General features: G+C 41.0%; 1 protein-coding gene across 10 annotated transcripts in view; it reads left to right on the top strand.

Annotated features, from left to right (window-relative positions):
- PALM2AKAP2 (PALM2 and AKAP2 fusion) overlaps nucleotides 1–17,800 on the top strand; it is a 484,510-nt gene that overhangs the window by 354,916 nt on the left and 111,794 nt on the right. The gene's annotated exons all lie outside the window — the stretch shown is intronic.

The raw sequence follows: 17,800 nt of genomic DNA, 5'->3' as shown, positions 1-17,800 counted from the left end.
CAAAAAGTACTATCTACCCCACCCCACCCCCACCTGTTTAAAGTAAGCTCTAAGCCCAATATGGGGCTTGAACTCACAACCCCCCAAGATTGAATGTCACCTCCTCCATGAACTGAGCCAGCCAGGTACCCCAAGTGGTGTCCCTTTTTATATTGAGATATCCCTAGAGATATTTCACTCCTGGATTTATCAGTAGAGGTTGTGTAAAAGAATATACAGGATGAATTTATTCAAGCTTTCCTTTGTAATGTGAAGGCTGGACTTAAATTATCTGTGTTGAAAATGTTAGAGAAAGCAAACAAAAATGCCACAGTGAAATTAAATGAAAGATGGGGCAATCACCTGCTTGGTCAAAAGAGTCAACTAATCTAAACAATTTAACTATCCAGTACTGAAAGTTCATTTTCTTAAAATTATGTTATTACGTTTAGCAGAATTAGCAAGACAATAATATAGACTCAGTGGTGTATTTGCGTTTCACTGGCTGTTATTGCAAAGACAGAAGTTTGTATCTATAACCACATCAGACAGAGAGGGATGGGTGGATGAGCTTGATGGATTTTTATTTGCTATTTTGGAATCTGTCATCATTTTAAGAATTCATTTCTGAAATGTGTTACTAGTGTAGCTGCAGATGTAGTGCACACATTGAAATGATCAGAGAGACTAGAGTTTGTATTATAAAAGCAAATGGCATGTTCTGATAGAAGCAAGTCTTGTCCAAGTCCCATTTGTTTAGTTAATTTATTTATGTTGAGAGAGACAGAGGGTGGGAGCAGGGGAGGGGCAGAGAGGGAGAGAGAGAATCCCAAGCAGGCTCTGTTCTAGCAGCGCAGAGCCTGATGCAGGGCTCGATCTCACAAACCACAAGATCATGACTTGAGCTGAAACCAAGAGTCAGGCACTTAACCAACTGAGCCACCCAGGTGCCCCCAGGTCTCATTTTCTAAGGTTGCTACTTAATCAGTCCACTGATCCTTGCAACCAGGATCTTGACTGAAGTTGTATTTGAGTCTGGCCAGTTGAGATGTCATTCTTGATCTCTCCTCTTCTTTAATAAATAGCTGGGAATGTTTAATAAGAACAGAGGATTTTTAGTTCTCAAGAACTGAACCCACCCTGAAGAATGGATACCATACACTTTAAAAAGTTAAGCAAAATAGAAATATATTTAAATACACCAATAAATTTCTACAAATATTATTAAGTTCCTCTATTAATGTCAGTCTATTCTCCCTAAAGAATTTGTGAAACTTCTGGTGGATATAACTTAGGGAAGTACTTCTGTTTAGATCTTCTGCTTTGAGTTTCCCAATTATGCAGCAATCATCAATTTTTTCCTTTAGTTATTACTGTGGTTCCTACCCTACACTGCTTTATGTATCCATCCTGTCTTTGTACCCATCCAAAGTACTATTTTTTTCCTGTGTCTGTAAGTGCCTGATGTTCATTAATTAACTACAGACTCCTCATCATATATCTATATGTGTACCACTATTACTGTTTCTAATAACTACTTTACATATCCTTGCAATATTAGCTATCCCTGTCTTCTGCCCTGGGAAAACAAACTATTCTCTTAAAACTCGAACTACAATAAAACTTGATTCATTGACACTTGCCAAGGGGAATATCAGGAGCAATCATTGTAATAGTTTGGTTTCCTCCATATTGCTCTTTTTATAATAGATGTACCTATCTTCATGCTTAGAAATTTTCTTTCTTAAAATGGTACAAAATTGTTTACAATGTCATAATTGTCTGAATGTGATTTTGTCTACTACAGGTAACCTTTTAATACTATATCTTAGTTTGAAATGACAAAGTCGTGCTACTAAAAATGGACATGACTCAGAAGAGTGAATTCATTCGTAAATAAACTTCTGTCATTCTGAGGAACATTGAGCTAGGAGCATTTACATTAAAAACACCCTCTAAATACACTGATGTGAGTAGGAACATCATATGGGCCTGCTCAACAATTTTAAATCACTTGGCTTAGTAGGTTGAATTGTGAACCCATTCTTCCCCCAAAAAAGGGATGTCCAAGACCTAAACCCTGGTACTTGTAAATATGACCTTATTTGGAAAATGAGTCTTTGCAACTCAATTAAGAATCTCTAGATGAGGTCATCCTGGATTAAACCAGTAGATCCTAAGTCCAATGATATGTGTCCTTATAAGAAACAGAAAGAGAGGAAACACACCTGGGAAAGAAGGCCATGTGAACAGACAGAGGCAGAGATTGGAGTATGTGAAGGCCCAAACCAAAGAACACATGGAGCCACCAGACAAGCTGGAAGAGGCAGGGAAAGATGCTCCCCTAGAACCTTCAGAAGGAGCATAGCTCTGCCAATACCTTGATTTTAAAGTTCTGGCCTCCAAAATTGTGACAGAATAAATTTCTGTTGTTTTAAGCCACCAATTTTGTGGTAACTTATTATGGCAGCCCTGGGAAACAGATATTCTCAGATCTACCAAGAATTGTACCTACTTTTCTTCAGTGCCAATGCCATAGATGCCAAAAACCAATATTAGACACACCCATTACTATTTTCTTATTATACCATGTTCACGTTTTTTTGTTTAATTCAAGTGTCAGTTAATACAATGTTACATTAGTTTCAGGGACACAACATAGTGATTTGACAAGTCTAAATGTTATGTTATGCTCACAAGTCTAGCTACCATCTGTCATCGTACAACACCATGACAATACCACTGACTATATTCCTTATGCTGTTTTTACTTTTGTTTTTTTACACTGCTGCAGGTGATTCTTATGGTCATGCAAGTTGTAGAAAATACTGATCCATGCTTTTTTTTTTTCAATCAATGTCTAGGCAAGCAGCAAAACAGAATAAGATATAATATAGGAGCTGTCCTAAAGTATAACTACCTTTGTGTTCTTTTTTTTTTTTTTAATTTTTTTTAACGTTTACTTATTTTTGAGACAGAGAGACAGAGCATGAACGGGGGAGGGTCAGAGAGAGGGAGACACAGAATCCGAAACAGGCTCCAGGCTCTGAGCTGTGAGCACAGAGCCCGACGCGGGGCTTGAACTCACAGACCGCGAGATCATGACCTGAGCCAAAGTCAGCTGCTTAACCGACTGAGCCACCCAGGCGCCCCTATCTTTGTGTTCTTGTGAACAGGCACAGGCTGAACTAGGTTAGTGGTTCTCTTGAAACAAGAACAGGTAAAAACAACTTTTAAACAGTGAACATAGTAGGGATGCCTGGCTGGCTCAGTCAGTGGAACATGTGACTCCTGATTTTGGGGTTATGAGTTCAGGCCCAACACTGAATATAGAGATTACTTAAATAAATAAACTAAAAAAAAAGTGACCATAATATATCCAAGTGTCCATCAACAGATGAATGGATAAGTTCATTATAAATTATCCCTGTGACTTATTCATTCCATAACTGGAAGGCTATATTTCCTAGTCCCCTTCACCCATTTTGCCCATCCCCCACATCTGCTGCCCTCTGGCAACCATCATTTTGTTCTCTGTATCTGTGGGTCTATTTCTGCTTTTTGTTTGTTTTTTCATTTGTTTTGTTTTTTAGATTCTACACGTAAGTGAAATCATATGGGGTTTGTCTTTCTCTGTTCGACTTATTTCACTTAGCATAGTACCCTCTAGGTCCATCCATGTTGTCACAAATGGCAAGATCCCATCCTTTTTTTATGGCTAAGTAATATTCCTGTGTGTGTGTGTGTGTGTGTGTGTGTGTGTGTGTGATCTATCCATGGACACTTACCATTGTTAACTAGAAGAAAAGGGAATTCATATTCCAGGATAACTTCTATATTATGTCCTATTCTGTTTTTTGCTTGCCTAGACATTGATTTTTTTAAAAGGTATGGATCAGTATTTTCTAAAACTTGCATGACTATGAGAATCTCCTGCAGCAGTGTAGAAAACAATAGTAAAAATACAGCTTCCCAGGTTTCTCCTTTCAAAATTCACATTCAGGAGATCTGAGTTTGAGAATTAGCATTTTTAATGAGCACCCCAGGTGACTTTTGTGGTCAGTTTGGGAAAACATTGTCTCAGCATTCAACCGAGGCAGTGTCAGGTGTGGCCACATGAGCCCTATCAATGCTCCTGGCTCTCCAGTTCCCAATGAGCCTGAGAAAGGACTTTCCTGTCCCAAACCCTTTGATTCCATTCCTTTTGAACACTGACCAAGGCTTAGACATCTCCTCCTGGCATTGAAGATTTCCTTACTCTAACTGTAATTTCATTTCTAGCCTTGTCTTCCATTGTGTCTCTGTACCCAAACTTGCCATCTCCACCTGCACTATTTGTAGCCAAAGTGATCTTTTCTAAAGACCAACCTGATAACATCCCTCTGCTCAAGCCTGCTGGCCTTTCCATTGCCCTGAGCACCTTAACCAAACTCTGGCAGGTGCTCTGCTTTTTAGAACCCCATTCTTTTATTGACTGCTCCCTTGGTCTTCCTCCTCTCTCTCCCTCTCCTTCCCAATTAACTTCTCTTTATATTCCAGTCTTTGGCCCAAATATTATTTCCTTGAACAGCACTTTCTGACAAGTCTCGTTTGTTACATGCTTTCACTGAACCTAGTACTCCTCCCTAGCCAGTCTCACATAAATAACCACAAAGGTCAATGCAGAATATCTGGTCTCCCCTGCTGGAATGTAATTGCCATAAGGCATGTGTCCCCAGCACCTGGCTGAGTGTGTAGCACATCATATGCAACTGTTAGTATTTGCTGAATGAATAAATCTATGAATGAACAAATGAAGACCAGTCTTTATCTAGACTGATTAGGCTGGACTGTTGGCCTTCCCCAAACTTGGTCCCGATGTGCTCACCTCAGGGTCTTTCTCTTGAGGCTCCCTTCCTGCTTTCCCCTCATATGCCACTTTCCTCAGTGTTTTTGTTTGTTTTGCATGTGTTAGAGTCTCTAAATTACAATTCAATTCATTTTTTACCATTCCTTTTAAAAATTTTTTCAAAAAATATTCACCTGTTTTGAGAAAGAGAGAGCGTGAGCAGGAGAGGGGCAGACAAGAGAAGGAGAGAGAGAATCCCAAGTAGACTCTGCACTGTCAGCACAAAGCCTGACACAGGGCTCAGTTTCATGAACCATGAGATCATGACCTAAGCCGAAACCAAGAGTCAGACGCTTAACCTACTGAGCCACCCATGCACCCCATACCGTTCCTTTATTTTTAAAACACAACTTAATTGAGGTGTATAACTTATATACCATAAAGTTCACACATTTAAGTCTATAATTTAACAACTTTTAAATTTACCAACCATCACTGTAATCCAAATTCATAAGATTTCATCACTTCCATATAAGATCCCTCATGCCCAGTGATGGATAATCTCCTTTCCCATCACAATCCCAAGGAAACACATATTTTCTGTCTCTATAGGTTTGCCTGTTCTGGACATTTCATATAAATGGAATCATATAACATGTAGTCTTTTGTGTCTGTTTTTTTCACTTAGCCTGATGTTTTTAAGATTCATCCATGTTGTGTCCTCAACCAATATCTCATTTCCTTCAGTGCTGAATGGTATTTCATTTAATGGGTATTCCAGTGTTTTGCTTTGCTTCTTGATCCTTTCACAAGTTGGTAGACTTTTCAGTTGTTTCCACTTTTTGCCTATTATGAATAGTGCTTCTGTGAATGTGCAAGTCTTTGTTTGCATGGACCTATGTTTTCATGTGTCATGTCTATGGACCCAGGAGTGGAATTGCTGGGCCATATGGTAAATGTATTTTTAACTTTGTGGAGAACTGTTAGATTGTTTTCCAAAGTGGTTGCACCATTTTACACTCCCACCATCAACAGATAAGAGGTTTGCTTTTTCCATATCTTAGTCAACACTTGCTATTGTCTGTGCTTTTATTGTAACCATCCTAGTGGGTGTTGAGTGGTATTGGTTTGCATTTCCCTGATGGGTAATGATGCTCAGTACATTTTCATGTGTTTCTTGGCCATTTGTATGCAGTGAATTTTTTAGTGGCTTGATTGCCTTTATTTGCTGAGGGGTGGGCTCTGTTGACAAACTGTCTACCACACACAGCACCCTCTCTCAAGCGCTCAGTCCATGTTTTCTGAGTGAGGTATCCTCTTCCTGACTCGGGGGTGGTGGAGGGGGCTCAACTTACTTTTCCTCTTTAGTATCACTTCCACCGGCCCACCACTGCCCTGGGTGGGGGTGCGGGTTCATCTGTCTCTTTTCTTTCCATTTCTTTCTCTCCCACTTTCTGTCTGGTTATTATTCCTTTACATCTCACCTTTAAAAATGTTTTTAATCACCTTTATTAGCGTATCAGTTTTTTTTTATTGTGGTAAAACATACACAACAAAATTTACCCCTTTAGCCATTTTTAAGTGTGCAGTTCTGTAGCATCATGCCCTTCATGTTCTTCTGTGACCATAGCCACCGTCTGTCTCCAGAACGTTTTCATTCATTTCATTATTCATCTCCAATTAAAACTCTGTATCCATTAAAGACTTACTTCCCATTCCCTCCTCCCTCCAGCTCTTGGCAGCCTCCTCAGTGTTACCTTTTACGTATGATAATATCTAGGTGTCTTCTCAAAGGGAATTTAAATGCATCCTATTAATCTTAAAAAAAACCCCATAAAATGCCTAAACCCCAACCTCGCATTTTAATATCTGGTGGGCAAGGCAAGTTAGAAAGGGAATTGCTTTACATATGTTTAAGAGTAGTGTTGCAAATAAAGGACTAGGAAGGTACTTAATGCTAGATTTTAAATGAATTTGCTGGTCCCAGGGCTTCCTTTCTTCTGGGGAGTAAACTGCCCAGCGCCAACGCCTGCCCTGGAAGCCTCTTGGCTTTATTCAGCTGGGTGCATATTCTTAGGAGCCAGAAGTTGCACCCGCTGGGCTATGCATTGTTTTCTTGAATTTTGTTGATTTTATCACTATTCAAAACTACATCGGTCATGTTGAAACTCTATCAATCTATGCTAAAGAAATATCTTCTGAGTAGAAATGATGTGATTTGTCTGCCATTTTAATCAAATATGTACACCAACTAAATCCCAAATGCCATCTGTACCTTGCCCTCTTGTTCTATACCAAGATGCTGAAAACTTAAGTATTGCAAAAAAGAACACAGAAAATCCTAGCACACCAGAATTTTTCTTCAGAAATAAGCCTTGTACTTACTTACATTATTAAAAGATAAACTGAGATATATTAGAATTTTTAAGAGTTTATTTGAGCAAAAATCAGTTTGAATTGGGCAGTGCTGAATCAGAAGTGGTTTGCAAGGCTCCAAAGATGGGAACTCAGGGAGAGATTTTTATAGAGAACAGGCAGAAGCAAAGAAAGGGAATTATTGATTGCCTATAGCTTAAAGCCTAGTTGGCTCTTGTGATTGGTTGTCCTTAACGTTTTGATTTTATAACCTTGAGGTATTTACAGGCTTAGATTCTGGTTTGCTTACATAGGCGGCGATAGCAATGAAGCTCTATCGGTCTAATGGCTTCTTTGTTTAATTAGTTTAACAACATATACAATATTTCTTGCTTAGGCAAGAAACAAGATGGGTACCATTTAGGCGGGTTGGGATTCTGGCTGTAAAACTACTTTGAAAGGGGCATGTTTCCTAATCAAGGACGTGAGAAAGCAACGTTAAAAACAAGGATGTTGCTTCTCTATATGTAAAACTTACCGCTGGGAGAGAGATTGTTCTGGAAGCCAGATGTTCTCCAGTTACAAAAGGGGGAAAGCATTTAGAATCTTCCGGTGATGAATAGAGGCCACAGGTTGCAGCTTTCTTTGGACTTGGCTTTTAAAAAGCCATTCTGCTGAGGGTCTTTTGTTGGCCAGCTGTGTCGAGCCAGTTGCCCTTTGTATTTGATGATGTGACGACACTGAGGATTATTTTGTGTGGGGGTTCAGGACAGAAAGACATGTTTGGGACCAGAAGTCATTTCTATGTTGTGTACATACAAAAGGACTGCTCTAAACCTGCTTCCTTGCCAAAGGAAGTATTTTATTGTAGATTTTTTTTAATCCTTGAAACTGTCTAGAGTGGTGGGTCTCAGAAGGGGGTGAGAGTCATACCAAGACCATACAGCTACGTTTTCACAATATTCCCTCTTTGAGAATTACTGTCTTGAATTTTTTTTTGGAATACGCACGTTGCATTATTACCAAGTAATAAATGTGAAAGGCTGTGCCGTAAACTGTAATAGGCTGCATCAGTATTGGTAATTATTATTCCTAAGTGTTACTCCCTATTTGTCAAATAAAATGAAAGTCAAATAAATGAAGTCATAGCCATTGACAGCTCTCCATTGTCTACGTGTAGATAAGGATTATTCCTGGCAAAGGACAGATCTCAGGTACTTCTTTGTCATTTTATCTTTCATCATGTTCCCTTGCCAACACCAATAGCTAATATTGACTGAGCATTTGCTATGCACTCGGTTCTGTGCTAGGCCCTTCCATGTACCATCTTCTATAATCTCCAAACTGACCCTGAGAGGGAGGGAGGGACTCTTATTAATCCCATTTTACAGATGTGGCCACTGTGACACAGTCAAGTGAAGCAACTTATCAAAGATCTCAAAGTGAGCATTTGAACCTGGCAGAAAGACAATGTTTAACCTCTCTATTTGAGTATTAATAAATGCAAGTTAGCTTTACTATTAGCTAAATCAGAGGAGCTCTAAGGATGGGGCAGAAGTAGCTTTGCCAGATAAAACATGAGATACTCAATTAAATTGAATTTTAGATTAGTGATGAATATATTTTTAGCATCAGTGTGTCCCAAATATTACACGGGACATACCAAGAAATGTTTTATTGGTTACCTAAAATTTAAATTTAACCGGGTGTCCTATATTTTAATTTGCTAAGTTTGGCAGCCCTAATCAGAAGGGGTGTTGCAAAGGAGATGAAGATAATTGCTTAATACATTTGATTATTATGGTTTGGAATTATTAGTGGTTTTGGATTTTTTTTTATTATGACTTTATTCAATCAGGAACAACAATAGGTTGTATTAGGCTTTAAATCAGACAGATACACCATTTCAGTTCACAAAATATACTGATAGCCTATCAACAGACTTCTCCTGACTTCTTTTTTTTTCTGGAAATAAAGGCTTCCAAACCTGATCCATGTCAAGATCTGTACCTCATTGGTTTTCTCTGTGAAGTGAAACTATAGGAAATTCTGTCCCCATTTTGTTTGTTTCTCTTGAATGAAGCTTTTTTCCCCTTAATCTGGGCATGTTATGATTTTTCTGAAGCCCATTCTAGAATTTTAATTTTAGCTGGGCTATTGGTGTTGGCCTGATTTCATTTTCTGCAGATAACTTCATCATCCCAGTTTTTAAAATGTCTTGCGCTTATACTTGGTAAAATTCCCCTCTCTCTAAGTGGTCACCTCCTAAAATAGATGACAGTGGCCTGGATATTCCAAGTCTAAGTTCTGATACATTCACAAATATTTCCTGAATACACCAGTGCATTTCCTCTTATGTACATTTCTAGCATTCCAGCAGTGGGAGCAACTAATGATGATAAAGCTCTAGAAATAGTCTCTGTTCGTGTAGGTCAGAGCCCATTTGCAGATAAGCTTGTCGTCTTATGAGTGGTTCATTGGCAAGTACCGGAGTCTATGACTTCCCAGAGAACTAAGTTAAGCAAACCAAATGCGAAAGCCATTGGCAGAAGCCATGGGTCTAAGCTGCCAGTCTGGTTCCCACTTAAGCAGGGGTTTGCCTAGATCTAGTTCATTTAACAAATTATGAATGTCTGGGAGGGTTTAGAATGGTCACAGGTTATTCCTGAAAAAAAATTATTCGTAGGCTTTGTCCTTCTGAAACAAGTTGGGCATCACAGAGGCCTCATAAATCTTGAGTGTAATTCTCAGGAATACCTGTTGGATTCATAGGCAGAAACATCTTGCTTCATTATACAAGTATTTAAGACTGTGTTGAGTGAGCATCTAGTGTTCCTCTCAGTAAATGATCAAATGCCTTCCTCTTCCATCTCTTTCTTCTACCCATCCCCCAATTGGCTCCCTCCTTGCTTTTTTTCTGTTGGAGTAAAAAGTTGTAGTTAGCACAGTGAAAATCATGACATACGTGTAGGTTGTGTGTAAAGAGAGAAAACATGCTCAGACTAGGTGATTGACTGGCTAGGAGAGACTGCCAAACACGAACAGGCTTACACACCAAGAGCTAGGTTGTTTCGATGTAACTTGAGCCTATTGTTATCGCTTCCTCAGAAATGAGCCCATGGAGATACGACATTTATTTTAGCTCAGCACTCTTATGTCTATTTCTGAAAAAGAAAAGATCCCAGCTGCTGCAGTCCCCACTTCCTTTCCCAAAGGGAACTGGGCTAGTGGGTAGGGTACTGAATCCGCCATCACGCTCTCCATATGCTCTTAGACTGGTGAGTTTTCATCTGTAACATGATGAATTTCTAGTCTAGTTCCATTTCCAAAAAAAAAAAAAAATTAATGAGAATAATATTTAGTATATCAATAGTGATATTCATTAAATAATATTTATTTATTCTAACTTATTAAGAACTTTCCATGTGTCTGTCAGGCATTGCCCTGGATGCTTAGGGTATTATATTATTGGATTATTATGCAACCCTATGAGATAGATACTATGAGTAATTTACAGAAGAAGAAAAGGTACAGAGAGACTAAGTAACTTGTCCAAGGACACAGCTAAGGAGTCTCAGAGCCCTGATCTAAACAGGCTGCCTTTGCTCCTAATGACTGTCATATGGCTTTGCCTGGTAGAACAAAATGACAGTGCTTATATGCAAATATATAAAGTAGGTCTCACAGTCCCTGATCAATAAGGGAGCTTTTATGTAGTTTTGTTTGCATTTGTTCTTCAATACAAAGCTGGAGTTTACCTGGTGGGATAAGATTCGATTTACATCCCCAAGATTTGGTTGTTTTTCAGACTTGCCCTTGGGCCCTCATCCTGACAACATTCTGATTACATTTTCGTTATCATTCTACTGCTGTGATTCATGAATATGATAAAACAGAACTGCGTCTTCAGTAAATAAGGAAAGCTGGGCCCTTGGTGAATAAATATACCTTTCAATGAATCTGGAGAAATTCAGCATACAGATATCCTACAATATTTATTAGGAGACCCCTGTACCCACCAGGCCTGAGCTGAGGGCAGTTTCTTAATTCAGTTGTTCCTAAGATACCTGCATTTTTATAGCATTTATTAACTTTTAAGTAAAAAAATCAGTTTATTGAATGTTGTGTTGCATGTTTTTTTTTCCATGAGACGTACCATATATTTAAACAGATTCAGATTTTAAGGGTGATTTTTCAAATTAATGTCACTAAATCCTTTGGGAATTTTGAAAATAAAAGCTCATTTAAGGTTGAGAAATAGACAAACATTTATCCAGTAAGAGCCACTATTTTTATTATTCTTAATGTGTTTTAAATATGTTGGTTCTTGCAAAGAAAATATGAACAAAACCCAAATATGAAAAAACTTTCCAAGTTTATCCCATGAGTGACATAGGAAAATCCCTCTTAAGAGAAATGGCATTGCAAAAAGAGGCAGAGAATCTTCTTCTTTTTCAAATAAAAAAAAATGCATCCTGTTTCTAAGCATTTTTCATCATATTTGACAGTTTATTAAAATGAACCTTTTTCTTCCATGTGGACTTCATCAAACTTTTCTTATCCTGTAATAGTCTTGACCCACCTTCCTGTTTTTTTCTCCTCTCACCCTTTCTCCTTTCCTCCCTCTCTCCTTCCTTCCTCCTTCTCTCCTTTCCTCTCTCCCTTCCTTCTTTGCTTCTTTCTTCTCTTCCTGATTTGTCCCCCACTGCTTTCCCAGCATTCACCAAGGGCTAGGCACTATGTTACTCTACCTGCATTGTTTTATTTAACACTTACAACTACACTGTGAGGTATGTACCCTCCTTGTCCCATCGGTTCGACAGATGAAGAAATCGATGCTCTGAGAACATAACAATTTCCCAAGGTCATAAAATCTGTAAGAGTGGAGTCAGGATTCAGTCTGAAGTCTGTAATATTCCAGAGCCCACAATTTATTGCTTTCCATACAATGAGGACAAATTTCTTTTAAAATTGGGAAAATGTCTTAATTAAAATTTAACAACAGGAAAATAGTTATGATCCCCTAGGAGAAGGAATGAGTCAAGAAATGATCTGATCTAAGACCACTCTGGCTTTTGGGACTGAACATAGGGAAATTACAGAGCAACAGACTGGAACAGAAAAATTGTAACCAGTAGCTAACATTTACTGAGAATCGAAAAGGTAGGTTCTATGGACTTTGTTGGCATTACCTCATCCAGTGCTCACCACAGGCTCATGATATAGATACTATGTAATCGTCCCTATTTTAAAGATTGGGAAACTGAGGCACAGGCAGGTAAGGTAACCTGTGGAAGGTCCCTCCTGGAACCCACCTCCTGTCTGTGGTCCACAAGTGCTCTTCTTTTCTTGGGGAAATGTTGAACCTGTTAATGTCACAAGCACCCTTTCACTTGGAGTTCAGATCCAGAGCAAAGACCATACAGTATGTTTTCCTTGTGGAGGGACTCCGTAACTTTCAAGCCACACGTTTTTTGTGCCAGTGACATGTCTGAGAAGAGCTGGGTTTGCGATTAACGAGTTAAAGAGAGAAGAATGGCACAGAAAATAGGAGAGGAAAAGGAAAGGCCAACCAAATTCACCCATGGTAAATTTTAGAAATGTAAGGGTCGTGAGGTCCTTTCATACAAAGTACCAAATTCTCCTTGGCATTTGCCTTACAGGAAAGTCTAGTTTATTTGGTGTTTTAAAAGTGCATATATTTTTTTAACCTAAAAGCTTAAGAACTATTTTATTCAATGTGTTTCAAAAGGATATTTTTGTGAGTTGGTGCTTTGCTTTTAAAAAGACATTTCCAGGGGTGCCTGGGTGGCTCAGTTAGTTAAGCATCCACCTCTTGATTTTGGCTCAGGTCATGTTCTCTTCATGGTTCGTGGGTCTGAGTCCCACGTTGGGCTTTGTGCTGACAGTGCAGAGCCTGCTTGGGATTCGCTGTCTCTCTCTCTTTCTCTCTCAGTCTCTCTCTCTCTTTCTGCCCCTCCCCCACCTCTCAAAATAAACTTGTGAAGACATTTCCTAGAAACCTACTCAAATGGGGACTAGTTGAAAAGAGCATTTTATTATAATGATTTATTATCAGAGTGTTGGTGGACAGAGTGACAGCTGCTGAAATCTTCAAGTGGTGAGGGAGGGCGACTTACTGAGAAAGGAGGACAGTAGTCTGGAAGAAACAGCAAGAACACTCATCGGAGGGGGCAAGCATATGACTGTTCACTGCCACCTCCCCAACACATGTCAGGGTATGTCATACATGACAGGATCTTAATAAATATCTGTGAAATGGATAGATGATTGAATGAGAAGGAGTTTTAATTTTGGCAAGAGGAACCATTGGAGATTGGTTTAGGAGGTGAACTCGGGTGCCCTGTGAAAGATGGACAAGATGGGGGAGAGGCCAATGGCAGAGATGCCTGTCAAGAGGCCGGTGACGGTCCAGGTCAGAAAGGAGGAAGGACTGGACTATGCAGAAGCAGTGGGGACAGTAAGAGAAACCACAGTGGCTGGACCTCAGTGAAGAAGAAGGCAGAGGTGACCATGGGGACCACAAGACCCTAAGTCAGGAAATGCAGGGAAGATGAGTGGCGGGGAGGCGTGTATGGAGTTTGGCTGGAATATGTGGGTTGGATGGATATGCACGGGAAGATGCTGGGCCTCAGGCAGGATTCTAGGGTGCACTCAGTAGAATGTCTCTACCCAGGGGAATGTCAAGATAATGGGAATGGGGGGAAGAAGATTGTGGTTGGGGAAGAGCAGCCTTTGGGGCAGGCTGAGGAAGAGGCCTTGGAAGGGGAGGAGTTGGACAGGCCAGGACTGGTGAGAAGGACTTTGTAGGTGAAGAGAGGAGTGTGAGGGAGAATGGCTTCCAGAGCTGGTGGATCCAGGGCAGATTGAGTGATCCCAAGGCACACAAAACAAGAGCGGTAGGTGATGCCAAGGCTGGAAGAAGAGGGGGGCGGGGGCAGACGGTGGGGACACTGACTCTGCTCATTTCAGCATGGCAGGGTCCCTGCCCCGGGATAAGATGATGCCTACTCCTATGGGAACCGGGCCCTCTGGATACAGTGCCCGGAAGGCATCCCTTTCCGAGAGTGGGCACGAAGCACAGCACACCTGAGTGTCAGTGGGGAGCCCTCATCCCCAGCCCCCTCCTTCGGGTTCAGGTCCATGGCAGTGTCCTCTGCCTGTCAACTATCACAGAATATTGAGAATGGGCTGGAGGCTTTAAGAGAACCCAAAGCAAAACCCCACTGACAGCACAGCCCACCCTGGGTGCCCGGGCTGCCAATACGACGCTACCCCTGCTTCTGCACCTTGTCTGGCCTTACTGCCAGACCCCCAGAGATGGGCCACAGATCTGAGCCTGGCCTTAATACCCGGGCTTCCCCTCACCGTCCCGTGTAATTCTTGTTGTTTGGTGTTCGCTTTCAAAGTAATAAAAATGCCAAAGGAAGCAAGCTTGCAGCAAAGAACTTCTCACCGGGCTGGGAGTGAGCAGGCCTGCATCTGAGTCCTGACTTTAACCCAGTCTTGCTGGGCGGTTCTACTCAAATGCTGTAGGATCCATCTAGGATTCATTTGCTTCGCTACTGACAACTGACCCTGAGTTCTGACCTTGCCGCCGGCTCTGAGCTTACAGCTTTACGTGGATGATCTCATTACACTCACAGCAACCATATATGGTAGAAATTCTGATCTGCCTTTTTTACAGGTGAGGATTCAGAGAGACGGCTTTCCCAAGTTCACACAGCTAATAGGGGACAGATCAGGATTCGATCCCAGGCCTCTCGCTCCAGAGACTCTATATTTCATGGACACTTGGTTATACCGTAAAATGAGGAACGTGGCTTGGGTGACGAGTAGTTTTTTTTCTCCCTAGGTCTTATTCTCTTGTCTCTGGCATCTCGATATGCCCTCCCCCATCCCAATTGAGTGCAAAAAGAAAAAAAAAATGCTTAAAATAAAAAACGGGAGCAGCAGCAGCAGCAGCTGTCTGTCTAAACACTCCGTCCTCGTCTCTGTGCCTGCCTATCTTATCTCGACCAGTCTATAAATTACTTAGCAGTCCAGCACCTAGGCTCCTCAGTGCCTGAGCCCTTCATGGGAGACACAAACTGTTTCAGATACCTGGCAGCTTCACCCATTTCTGTTATCTGTCAGACTTCTTAAGGTATTTGAGTTTGCAGTGCCTGCTCCTAAAATTAACCAGGCACTGGTCTAAAAAGAAAAGGAACCAGGGAGGGAAAGAGGGAGGAAGGACGGAAAGTAAGGAGGAGAGGAGAAGAAGAGGATGCCTTGGAGAAAGCGTTGACCTGAGGAGGTACAGAGTCTGCACGGATCATGTGGCTCTGTGTGCTTTAGTTGACTTTATCATAAGCTATGGTGGCTTCTCGGGTGATTTTCTATTGGCCATGGTCCCATCCCAACAGAGGCTTTAAACATACTGTAGAAGCAGCGAATAGCATTCTCCATATTTAAATGATCGTAACACTTTATAATCTTGGTGGCTATTTAGGGAAGTAATTAATTTACCCCATGCATGTAAACTTAAAATGCCTTCACAATATAGCTCATCATCCTACTTAACACTAGGATAAGTAAAGTAATGTGAACACAGTGTTGTAGAAGGAAAAAGCCTGCTTTCTCCCTGGGTAGGTCTCCGTATCAAAACATTTGATGAGTAAGTCAGAAACTACTGCGAAAAGTACCTCTGCGTCCATCCGAGTTATTTACGATGTCAAGATTTAGTCTTTCTCCACCCCTGATATTACTGAAAGTCTTTATGGTTCTTTCCATAAATGAACAAACAGCCTGTACTCCCAAGTTCTGAGGGAAACTTGGGAATTACTGGGAAAATATTACAGTCCCATTTTTTAAGAACTAAAAAAACAATTCTCCATCTTCACCTAAAATTGAAAAGGGATTAAACACCACCAGAAAGAAAGGTGGTTTTGCATTTAAAACCCAGATCGTTCATGAGAAGCAAATCCACTGAGTTTACTCAGCAAGGACTATCCTGGCCATGGCAGACACTGTTTCCCAGCACCCCGTGAACATGCTTTGTACGGTCCAAGTATATTGGCCATATTTTATGTTTTCAATGTCATGCTTTAAAAAGTACCTCATTTTAGGCTTTGTCTCCATTAGGGAATGAACTCTGGAATTTTTAGTACTTTTTTTTTTTAAGTAATCTCTGCACCTAACATGGGGCTCAAACTCACCACCTCAAGACCACGGATGCTCTGCCAACTGAGCCAGCCAGGTGTCTCTAGTAGATTTTTCATATATTTATTTTTTTCATATTTATATATTTACGGGGGGGGGGCAAGGGGCAGTGAGAGAGGGAGAGAGAGAGAATCCGAAGCAGGCTCCACACTGTCAGGGCAGAGCCTGATGTGGGGCTCAATCCCACGAACTGTGAGATCATGACCTGAGCTGAAATCAAGAGTCAGACACTCAACCCACTGAGCCTCCCGGGCTCTCCCAGCAGATCTTTAAAATGCTTCAGTCGTTAAATGAGATAAAATCCTTAGCCAGGAAACAAAGAACTTGTGCATCATAGGGCTTTGTTGCTCCTAATTACCAAGTAATACGTGAGTATGTTCTTGTCGTTAGCGCATGAGCTCTGAGGCCTCTGAAGCTAAGGATGTGGGCTATAATCATCTCATGTAGCCGTGGGTGACTTCTTCTTCCCTCATTGGGGTCCTCTTCCTTCCCCACCCTGCCCTTCCCCTCTGCAAATAGCATTTTTCCTCCACCCTTCCCAACACAGGGCTTCCCCATGTTGCTGCTTTTCATTGAAGATTTTAGTTTGGAATACTGTATGACTCTCTGTTTATTATGCTACCGTTTAAAGCTTTATTACAATGGGCAGTCTGGATGATGCGATGTCACTTTGCCAAGGTAGAGAAGGCACAGGCCAGCTACAATGTGGGACAAAATAAAGACAATTGGATGGACAAAAGTTGTTTGGGTTTTGGAATGTTTCATTTGGAGTGTTTTTAAAGGTCTTTTGAAAAAAGAGTCTCAAACGGCAGGGGTGAATGTCATGAGGTCACCCTTTCCTTGTGTTAGAAGGTTTGGCAAAGGAGAGGCCAAGTGTGAGGATGCAGGAAAAGGAAATAAATGTGGAACAGGCAGGAAAGGAACGTACTGGGGCACAGGAAGCCACAGACCCTGGAGAGGAAAGGAAGGAAAGGCAGGCATCACAAATGAGGCCAAGAATGGGAGGAAACACAGTCCTAGAGCCAAATATTCTCATATGACACTGTCCCTATTTCTGTGTCCATGATCTCCCCTTCTGCCTCAGGACGGTGTCCACCCCAAGTGCTCCCTAAACCAGGCTGGGCAACAGAATCATGTGGAAAGCTTAAACAGATACAGATTCCTGGGGCTCAGATCTAGGGGGAAAAATCTGTTGTTTTCTTTTTTTCTGGCTACTCTTGATGTGAGCTAGCTTGAAAAACACTGATTTGCAGGCTTTCGATCTGACTGCCACTTAGCAACCAGGTCTGACCTTAGAGAAGAGTTGACTTTGAGAAGGGTGTTTTTAATTTGATAAAACATAACTGCAAGTCCAAACAAACATCCATTGACTGACCTGTGTCAGTCTTATGTGTGGTACACTCCAAATGTTGACAG

Source organism: Neofelis nebulosa, chromosome 12 (genome assembly GCF_028018385.1).
Source record: "Neofelis nebulosa isolate mNeoNeb1 chromosome 12, mNeoNeb1.pri, whole genome shotgun sequence".
Lineage (NCBI taxonomy): Eukaryota > Metazoa > Chordata > Mammalia > Carnivora > Felidae > Neofelis > Neofelis nebulosa.
Note: the sequence above shows the minus strand (reverse complement) of the source record. Positions and strands in the feature narration are given on the sequence as shown.